Consider the following 10,458-nt stretch of genomic DNA (forward strand, 5'->3'; position numbering starts at 1 on the left):
CTTACGGACAAGGCTGGCAGGCGGCACAACGCCTGCGCGCGTGCGTCATACGAGCGGTATGCCGAAAAGGACTCGACACGTTCGAAAACCCAGCGCCAACCGAGTGCGACGCCCTACCACGTCCTTCGCCCAACACGGAGCTACTTATAGACGAGGCTGGCAGGCGGTGAACCGCCTGCGCGCGTGCGGCGCACGAGCAGTTGCGTGGTAAGCGACCGTGTCTGAAGCCCAAACACCACCGAGGCAAAGATCGCCTTAGCAGCGCGCCGCTTCAGCGGGCACCGCAGGGGCGACTAAAACCTGGCGGGAGGCATCGTCTCGTGTAGCGTCGCCCCTGCCCCAACTGGAGTGGCCCAGTCTTTAGGGGACAGAGACTGCGAAGCACTTGGACCGACGGCGGACTACGACGGAACGCTTCAGCTCGGCCAACGGGGCACCCACGCTCTCGAAGGAGACATTTTCCGTTTCGCGGCAATTCTCCGCCGTGCCGTGACTCTTCTCGCTCGCAGACTGCGCTGTCGCGTCGAACCGCTTTCGGGGGCCACCCTTCTCCTCCCCGCTCCTCGCAAGAATCTGCCGATTCCCATTCCTGCGACGAAGCCCGGAAGGGCGCCCACACAACTGCGGTGACGTGAACGAGCGACCAGCTCTGGAGCTCGACGTACTTCGAAGGCAAACAGCGCAAATTGCGATCGCGCTGGCTTTGCGCACGGCGCGGGAATCGGCCGGCGTTTCATTCCCACGTTTTCCGTGCACGCAAGCGTGCGCTTCCGACTCTCTCGCAAACGTGCGCGCTACATGGCAACAGACGTTCGCGCCTCGTGCTTGGACCGCTCTTTCCCTGCAGGTATCCGACTCCATCCTGCGGCGGTCTTGCTAGAGGCGCGCACTCGTCACGCTGCAGTAGTAATGCCTCGTTTCCGTCTTTTCGAAGAATTGGCACAACGGTTTGCCACCGTCTCCCTCTCGTGAGGCCGCTGGCGCGTGGCTTTAGCGCTCAACGTACTGTCCATGATGCCGACGCGGTCAAAACGAGTCGACGGACGCACGTTCCCTGTGCGCCGAAGTCTCTCTTGATATGTGATCCGACCCTCAGACAGACGAAGCCAAGGGAAGACCCAAGGCCGCAATGTGCGTTCAAAGAATCAGTGCTCAGTGTGTCCTGCAATTCACACCAAGTCTCGCAGCTGGCTGCGTTCTTCATCGACCCGAGAACCGAGTGATCCACCGCTTAGAGTCGTGAAAAATAGTTTGTTCAATTCAGTACAGTACAACCAGGGTTTTAGGCACGTGGCGTCTCCCTGTGTGTGGTTTCGAAGAGCGCCTTTCGGCGTGCGCTCCTCCAGTCTCGCTCTTTCGGCGGCCGCGTCTCAGCAGCTGAAAGCCTAATGGCACTCCACTCCTGCTACTCGCGCGTGTGTTTTGCGCCCACGCCTTCCTCGCTTGCCCTCGAGGTAGCTTATGCCGTTTGCGCGCACTCGAAGCCGGTTTTACCTGCCATCCAACCACCGGACCCGTGTGTCTCGTGTGCACGTTCACATCGCTCCACTAAAAATTGCAAAGAGCGACAGAGCCATGATTAGGGCTAAGCCGCTGTGGAGTCTTTAACGGCTACACGGCCACGGGCAGGGCTTCACCCCCATCGACGTGCTTCGCTTCAGTCAGCAGTAGGTTCATAGAAGGGCCTCAAACACACACACACTTTCGCATCGGCAGATCGCCGCAGCATAACCGCTGTTGATCCAACAGCCTACTTGAGACGAAAGACAAGAGCCCGGCGCGCGTACTCGCGCAGCTCTCCAAAACCACTCGGCCAGTGCCAGGGACGGCTCCCTGCGCCGGCGCCACAACAAGTCTACTTGAGGCGGAAGACGAAGCCAGCAAGGGCCTGGCCGCAAGTGCGTTCGAATCCGGGACTACAGTCCCTCGTCTGTCCGTACTTCCTCTTTCGACGTGCGGCGCCTTCCCAAAGCGCACAAGTCCGCTAACCGCAGAACGCTTCCGACGTAGCAAAGCCGCGTTTCCTTCGGTACTTCGCAGCAACGCCGCCTTTCCCTCGGCGGCGGGCGAATAGCCTGCAGACGTCGTCGCATTAAACCGCGATCTCGACACCTCGCGCGTCACGAGCAGGAGCCGACCGGCAGCCTCCGGCCCTTTCGGACTCGGTGGCATTTGCCGCGGAGGACGGGAGAGCACTTTAGGCCACGGTTCCTTCCGTACTTGGCAGCCGCACCCTCATACCGACAGTTCCATGACCGACCGAGCGCCACACCGTTCCTTTAGTACTTGGGCGGCAACAAAGTCGGGTCGTTACTCCATACTCGCCGCAGGAAGCGACCGGCAGCCGCCAGACTTTTCAGACTCGGCAGCGTTTGCCGCGGAGGACGGGAGAGCGCTCGCACCACGGTTCCGTGTGTGTACTAAGCGGCAGCGGCATTAGCTCTCGACCGTCAGTTCCTTGACCGACCGCACGCTTCGCCGTTCCCCTCGTACTGGGCAAAGCAGCAGGTCGGGTCGTCTTACTCCCATTCCGCGCAAGAGCGCCAAAGCGGACAGAAAGCCCACCCAGTGTGCGTTACGCCGTTTCTACCCGCGGGCGCGGCCAAGCCAACCGTCCAAGGTTGCAGCCGGCGTCCACTGGGCGCAACAAATTTGGCACGGGGCGCCCCTCAAAATTCAGGCAGTCCCCGGCATGTTCGGGTATAGCCGTCCCCGCGTCCAAGCGGGGCCAGCGGCGGAAAGCGTCGGGCGCAGCGAGCTGCTTCACCCACACGGGGTAGAAACAATGGCGCTCGCCACCCTTCACAATCCGGTAATGATCCTTCCGCAGGTTCACCTACGGAAACCTTGTTACGACTTTTACTTCCTCTAAATGATCAAGTTTGGTCATCTTTCCAACAGACCGGCGCAACCGAAAGGCCGCGCCGGACATCGGTCCGAAGACCTCACTAAATCATTCAATCGGTAGTAGCGACGGGCGGTGTGTACAAAGGGCAGGGACGTAATCAACGCGAGCTTATGACTCGCGCTTACTGGGAATTCCTCGTTCAAGGGGAACAATTGCAAGCCCCTATCCCAATCACGAAAGAAGTTCCACGGGTTACCCAGTCTTTTCAGACAGGGATAAAGACACGCTGCTTCCTTCAGTGTAGCGCGCGTGCGGCCCCGGACATCTAAGGGCATCACAGACCTGTTATTGCTCTGTTTCGTGCGGCTAGGAGCCGCTTGTCCCTCTAAGAAGGTTGTAAGGTGCTGGGAACCCCGCACCTATTTAATAGGCTAGAGTCTCGTTCGTTATCGGAATTAACCAGACAAATCGCTCCACCAACTAAGAACGGCCATGCACCACCATCCACCGAATCAAGAAAGAGCTCTCAATCTGTCAATCCTCCCAGTGTCCGGGCCGGGTAAGTTTTCCCGTGTTGAGTCAAATTAAGCCGCAGGCTCCACTCCTGGTGGTGCCCTTCCGTCAATTCCTTTAAGTTTCAGCTTTGCAACCATACTTCCCCCGGAACCCAAACACTTTGGTTTCCCGGAAGCTGCCCGCCGAGTCATTTGAGTAACTCAGGCGGATCGCTGGTTGGCATCGTTTATGGTCAGAACTAGGGCGGTATCTGATCGCCTTCGAACCTCTGACTTTCGTTCTTGATCAAAGAAAACATTCTTGGCAAATGCTTTCGCAGTAGTTCGTCTTGCGACGGTCCAAGAATTTCACCTCTAGCGCCGCAATACGAATGCCCCCGTCTGTCCCTCTTAATCATTACCTCGTATTCCAAAAACCAACAGAACAGAAACGAGGTCTTGTTCTATTATTCCATGCAAGTTTATTCAGGCGACTCGCCTGCGTTGAGCACTCTAATTTTTTCAAAGTAAAAGCACCGGCCTTCTCGAGGCACACAATGAAGTGCACCAAGAAAGGACCGGCATGATGTTCAGTCCGAGCCGTCGCATCGGGTAGATGCACTACTCGTCTGGAACTGAGATCCAACTACGAGCTTTTTAACCGCAGCAGCTTTAGTATACGCTATTGGAGCTGGAATTACCGCGGCTGCTGGCACCAGACTTGCCCTCCAATTGATCCTCGTTAAAGGATTTAGAGTGTACTCATTTCAATTACGGGGCCTCAAAAGAGTCCCGTATTGTTATTTTTCGTCACTACCTCCCCGTGCCGGGAGTGGGTAATTTGCGCGCCTGCTGCCTTCCTTGGATGTGGTAGCCGTTTCTCAGGCTCCCTCTCCGGAATCGAACCCTGATTCTCCGTTACCCGTAACAACCATGGTAAGCAAGTAACCTACCATCGAAAGTTGATAAGGCAGACACTTGAAAGAAACGTCGCCGGCTCGTGGCCATGCGATCAGCACAAAGTTATCCAGAGTCACCACACAATACGGGCCGAAACCCGATCGATCTTGGTCTAATAAAAGCACCCGTCGCCCAAAGGGCTTCAGGCTCACTGCATGTATTAGCTCTAGAATTGCCACAGTTATCCAAGTAGGAAGAAACGATCTAAGGAACCATAACTGATTTAATGAGCCATTCGCGGTTTCGCCTTATTTCGGCATGTACTTAGACATGCATGGCTTAATCTTTGAGACAAGCATATGATTACTGGCAGGATCAACCAGGTAATCGTTCAACTGCGCGTCCAGCCTTTCAAGCAGGCCGGACGCCGTTTTTGCGATGCCGAGGCCACCTTCAGGCGCCCCAACACGCTTCGTTCTCGCAAAGGGTAGCACTTTGCACAGTCCGAGACGACGGCGTTCGAGCTCGCAACGGCGCCCTCCCCGCAGGGCCGGGTATCGCCACGCGGCAAGAAGCACGCAACATTCTCGATAGACCGGTTGTGTCGACTCGATCGCGGCTTGCGGTTTCTCTCGAGCCCGCAGCACTGGTGGACCGACCGACACTTGCAACGTAGCCGAGACGGCAAAGCCGCTAGGCGACGGGTCACGCCCGCGCCTTCGGCGCTTTCGTATTTGATTCGTCCGAGGACGATGCGGAACACACTTCGATATCGTGGAAAAAGCGTCGTCCGACAACCAGCCCCTAACGCATCAAGCGGATGAGGCTGCAGACGTCAGCTGTGGGATCCACGGGAGCGATACCGGGGACACGCTTGACGGGCACGAAGCCCGCCGCATATCAAACACCCAGGTCGCTTTGGGGGCGACTGCTCTCTGGGACCCCCATATAATAGCAGCGATAAGTACCCAGACCTCCATGGGGCCGTACTCGTGCCACTTTCGACGAGCGTTTGGCGAAAATCGTGCCGCCTCGTAACGCCGCGAGCAAGATTGAAAGCTTACGTCGGCAGCACAATGCCGAAGTCGTGAAAGCGCAGCGCGTCCACCGAATGCGCGAACGGCAATTTCTCGCCAATGGCCAGTACGGTTTCCTGCACAATTGCCTGTCTGTCGCCCTACGGGGCCCCCGGCCGATCGATTCGAGGCACGCTAGCACGGCCCCTTCGCCATTTCCGAGCACGAGTGCGAACAGTGCGGGCGGCGTGCTCGACGCCCCGGCTGACGTCGTTTCGGACTTTGTCTCTTCGCGTGCTCGCGGCAACGCCGCGGCCAACGACGACGTCTGCGCGGTTCTTTGCCGGTTCCCGGCGTGCTACAGTGCAGCCCTCTGCAGGGTGACACCGGCTCCGTCGTGGCCGTGCGGCGGCTTGTACGCAAAAGTTGCGTCAAAGGCGTCGCGCTCGCGCCGCCCCGGCACACGCGGTTTCGGACTTTGTCTCTTCCAGCGCTCGCGTAGTCGTGGGCACGATTGTCGACGTCGCAACGGTGCGCGGACACCGCCACGAGCACGCGCAAGACGAAAATCGCACTACGGTACAATGTCGGCCGGGGCCGTACGGCCCCTTACAGTAGCAGCGATAAGTGCCCAGACCTCCATGGGGCCGTACTCGTGCGACGCGGCGGCGTACTGCGCCGAGCCGAGCGCCAATATTTGGCTTTTGCAGGGCGGATTCGAGCTCTGGCGATCGCCGCGGTACCGCCGCTCACCGATTCAAGGCACGCTAGCGCGGCCCCTTCGCCATTTCCGAGCACGCGTGCGAACAGTGCGGGCGGCGTGCTCGACGCCCCGGCTGACGTCGTTTCGGACTTTGTCTCTTCGCGTGCTCGCGGCAACGCCGCGGCCAACGACGACGTCTGCGCGGTTCTTTGCCGGTTCCCGGCGTGCTACAGTGCAGCCCTCTGCAGGGTGACACCGGCTCCGTCGTGGCCGTGCGGCGGCTTGTACGCAAAAGTTGCGTCAAAGGCGTCGCGCTCGCGCCGCCCCGGCACACGCGGTTTCGGACTTTGTCTCTTCCAGCGCTCGCGTAGTCGTGGGCACGATTGTCGACGTCGCAACGGTGCGCGGACACCGCCACGAGCACGCGCAAGACGAAAATCGCACTACGGTACAATGTCGGCCGGGGCCGTACGGCCCCTTACAGTAGCAGCGATAAGTGCCCAGACCTCCATGGGGCCGTACTCGTGCGACGCGGCGGCGTACTGCGCCGAGCCGAGCGCCAATATTTGGCTTTTGCAGGGCGGATTCGAGCTCTGGCGATCGCCGCGGTACCGCCGCTCACCGATTCAAGGCACGCTAGCGCGGCCCCTTCGCCATTTCCGAGCACGCGTGCGAACAGTGCGGGCGGCGTGCTCGACGCCCCGGCTGACGTCGTTTCGGACTTTGTCTCTTCGCGTGCTCGCGGCAACGCCGCGGCCAACGACGACGTCTGCGCGGTTCTTTGCCGGTTCCCGGCGTGCTATAGTGCAGCCCTCTGCAGGGCGACACCGGCTCCGTCGTGTCCGTGCGGCGGCTTGTACGCAAAAGTTGCGTCAAAGGCGTCGCGCTCGCGCCGCCCCGGCACACGCGGTTTCGGACTTTGTCTCTTCCAGCGCTCGCAACCATGTCGGGGCCGACGCCGACGACTGCGTGGTGTTTCAACGATTGCCGGCGTGACACAATGCAGCTGCGTGCGGGATGCCAGCGATTCCGTCGTGTCCGTGCGGCGGCTTGTACGCAAAAGTTGCGTCAAAGGCGTCGCGCTCGCGCCGCCCCGGCACACGCGGTTTCGGACTTTGTCTCTTCCAGCGCTCGCGTAGTCGTGGGCACGATTGTCGACGTCGGAACGGTGCGCGGACACCGCCACGAGCACGCGCAAGACGAAAATCGCACTACGGTACAATGTCGGCCGGGGCCGTACGGCCCCTTACAGTAGCAGCGATAAGTGCCCAGACCTCCATGGGGCCGTACTCGTGCGACGCGGCGGCGTACTGCGCCGAGCCGAGCGCCAATATTTGGCTTTTGCAGGGCGGATTCGAGCTCTGGCTATCGCCGCGGTACCGCCGCTCACCGATTCAAGGCACGCTAGCGCGGCCCCTTCGCCATTTCCGAGCACGCGTGCGAACAGTGCGGGCGGCGTGCTCGACGCCCCGGCTGACGTCGTTTCGGACTTTGTCTCTTCGCGTGCTCGCGGCAACGCCGCGGCCAACGACGACGTCTGCGCGGTTCTTTGCCGGTTCCCGGCGTGCTATAGTGCAGCCCTCTGCAGGGCGACACCGGCTCCGTCGTGTCCGTGCGGCGGCTTGTACGCAAAAGTTGCGTCAAAGGCGTCGCGCTCGCGCCGCCCCGGCACACGCGGTTTCGGACTTTGTCTCTTCCAGCGCTCGCGTAGTCGTGGGCACGATTGTCGACGTCGGAACGGTGCGCGGACTACGCCACGAGCACGCGCAAGCCGAAAATCGCACTACGGTACAATGTCGGCCGGGGCCGTACGGCCCCTTACAGTAGCAGCGATAAGTGCCCAGACCTCCATGGGGCCGTACTCGTGCGACGCGGCGGCGTACTGCGCCGAGCCGAGCGCCAATATTTGGCTTTTGCAGGGCGGATTCGAGCTCTGGCGATCGCCGCGGTACCGCCGCTCACCGATTCAAGGCACGCTAGCGCGGCCCCTTCGCCATTTCCGAGCACGCGTGCGAACAGTGCGGGCGGCGTGCTCGACGCCCCGGCTGACGTCCTTTCGGACTTTGTCTCTTCGCGTGCTCGCGGCAACGCCGCGGCCAACGACGACGTCTGCGCGGTTCTTTGCCGGTTCCCGGCGTGCTATAGTGCAGCCCTCTGCAGGGTGACACCGGCTCCGTCGTGTCCGTGCGGCGGCTTGTACGCAAAAGTTGCGTCAAAGGCGTCGCGCTCGCGCCGCCCCGGCACACGCGGTTTCGGACTTTGTCTCTTCCAGCGCTCGCAACCATGTCGGGGCCGACGCCGACGACTGCGTGGTGTTTCAACGATTGCCGGCGTGACACAATGCAGCTGCGTGCGGGATGCCAGCGATTCCGTCGTGGCGGTGCGGCGGCTTGTACGCAAAAGTTGCGTCAAAGGCGTCGCGCTCGCACCGCCCCGGCACACGTGGTTTCGGACTTTGTCTCTTCGAGCGCTCGCAGCGATGTCGAGGCGATCGCTTACGTCTGCACGGTTTGCGGTGTGCTACAATGCAGCAGTCTGCCGCACTACACCTCTTGGTTGCCGAGGCCAGCACGGCAATTTACTGAAGCGAGCGCATTGCGCCCAGGCGGCAGCGGACTTTGTTGCTTCGGGAGTGCTCTTGCTGTAAAATTTGAACGGCTGCAGCTGCGCGAAGCAAGTGTACCTATTTTCACTCTCTCTCTGTCTGCCTTTGAGGCGACTGTAATTTCACTTTAAACGCAACTGGAGGCGGGAGCAACCTGATGAGAGTAGGTGGACTTCGGTACATGTAATTTAGAAATTGCTTTCAAGCTTTGAGGACATACACCTTCGCGCCATCTGCTTTCCCCGTCTCTTTGGCACTTTATAGTATGTGCTGCATGCTCTGCATTCCAAAGAAACACGCCTGTCTCTCTCCCTCTCTCACGTTCTTCTTCTTTTTGTAGCTGCTGTTGTAGAAGATGCTATGCTCTTTAATCGCTGTAACATAGAGTGCTTGCACAAGCCAACAACTTTTGCGTGTTTTTTTTTTTTTTCTCTTCCCAAGACGTTTCTGCCATTATTCACTAACTCTCGTTCTTAGTATGCAATGGAGCGTTAGCTCGCGCCATCTACCTTTCTTTCTGTATTGCAAAGTCCGCAGGTTTTCCTAGTTCCGTACACAGATGGCGCCAATGCGTTTTGGCGCCAGGTTCGAACGACCTCGCTCTACTCGTGTTTGGCATTTGAATGTTTCAAAGGGGTTTGCGACAGGGGGTGGTTCTTGTGCAAGGCTGAGCTTTCCAGCTGCGTTTAAGCTATGCTAGCATGTGTGCGTATATATATATATATATATATATATATATATATATAAATACACAAACACACACACACACACATGCATATATACATACACACACACGGTAATGGTAAAGATGATGAGGTAGCACTTTTTTTTTTCTTTTTTTTACAATGCCTGTGTTTCAGATGGCGATCTTTCTCCCCTCTATGTTTCCGGTTGGAAGGAGTGTGCAGCGTTTTCTATATTTATTTTGTCATTCACTTCTATGTTGCTCGTCTTCGTACATGGGGCATGCTACCTAATTCTACCGGTCGATTCGACACGTTGCGATCCGTCCCGGCCTGTGCCGTATCAAAATTTTCAGTGGGCCTTGCGGTAAATAAAAAGAAATGAAGGAAATGCGCGTAGTATATTACAATTGCACACGGGCTTGAAACGAAGCCCTCAAGGAAGGTCACCTTGAGCGGTCGCATTCAGACGGAAGTAAGCATTCCCCTGGCGCGTTTTTTTTCCGCTCGCCTGTTCCGTTTTCTACGAGGTTGCCTTGGTTGGTTTCGCGTTACAAGCAAGCTTGCACTCGGGTCTCGTTTCTACGCGACAGCGTTTCGTTAACAGCGAAAGACTGAGGCGTTGCGAATTCATCCGTGAGATAGGGAGCGTTGAGTCTGTACACAGGCTGAATTTTATAATATTGCCCACGCTGTTGCTGAGGTTACCCATGTCGGCAGGGCGCCCACAAGGCAGTAGTACAATGAAGTGAAGTGAAGGACATCGCTTCTCGGCCTTTTGGCTAAGATCAAAGTGTAGATTTTTAAAGCCCATGTACGAAGATTTACGAAGCCCATCTACGAAGATTTTTAAAGCCCATGTAGGCACCTCTTAATGATCTTTTATGTTTTAGAGAAGCGTTTTGCCATGTATTTTACACCTTTACAGTTTTAGCCTTTTATCACTAACACCACTAACTAGTTTTTTTAGTCATTTGTTTGCGTTTTTAGATTATACACCTTTTATCCGTTTTTTCCTTGGTTTTGTAACATATTTTTGATGTATTTGTAACTAGCATAAATAAAAAACTCTGTTCTTATCAGCTTAATATCTGATACGGGTTCTATATGGACCCACGATATTAAACCTATTTTTGGAAGTTGGCGGAGTGCTTGAAGCCTGCTTCACCTCCGCCGCAGGTCGGCCCGGTATTGCACTACCTCCGGGAT

General features: G+C 57.5%; 2 non-coding genes and 1 pseudogene across 2 annotated transcripts; 1 reads left to right on the top strand and 2 right to left on the bottom strand.

The window, feature by feature from the left end:
- Nucleotides 1-1,086: 1,086 nt before the first annotated feature.
- LOC140215076 (5.8S ribosomal RNA) lies at nucleotides 1,087-1,239 on the bottom strand. Its single transcript, XR_011891997.1, has one exon. It is a non-coding gene; the product is annotated as a 5.8S ribosomal RNA (ribosomal RNA).
- Nucleotides 1,240-2,813: 1,574 nt separating this feature from the next.
- Nucleotides 2,814-4,628, bottom strand: LOC140215079 (small subunit ribosomal RNA). The gene has a single exon (XR_011891999.1). It is a non-coding gene; the product is annotated as a small subunit ribosomal RNA (ribosomal RNA).
- A 5,651-nt stretch (nucleotides 4,629-10,279) lies between these two features.
- Nucleotides 10,280-10,458, top strand: LOC140215078 (U2 spliceosomal RNA; annotated as a pseudogene; the record flags this gene model as incomplete).

Source organism: Dermacentor andersoni, unplaced genomic scaffold, assembly GCF_023375885.2.
Source record: "Dermacentor andersoni unplaced genomic scaffold, qqDerAnde1_hic_scaffold ctg00000809.1, whole genome shotgun sequence".
In the NCBI taxonomy this organism is placed as follows: Eukaryota; Metazoa; Arthropoda; class Arachnida; order Ixodida; family Ixodidae; genus Dermacentor; species Dermacentor andersoni.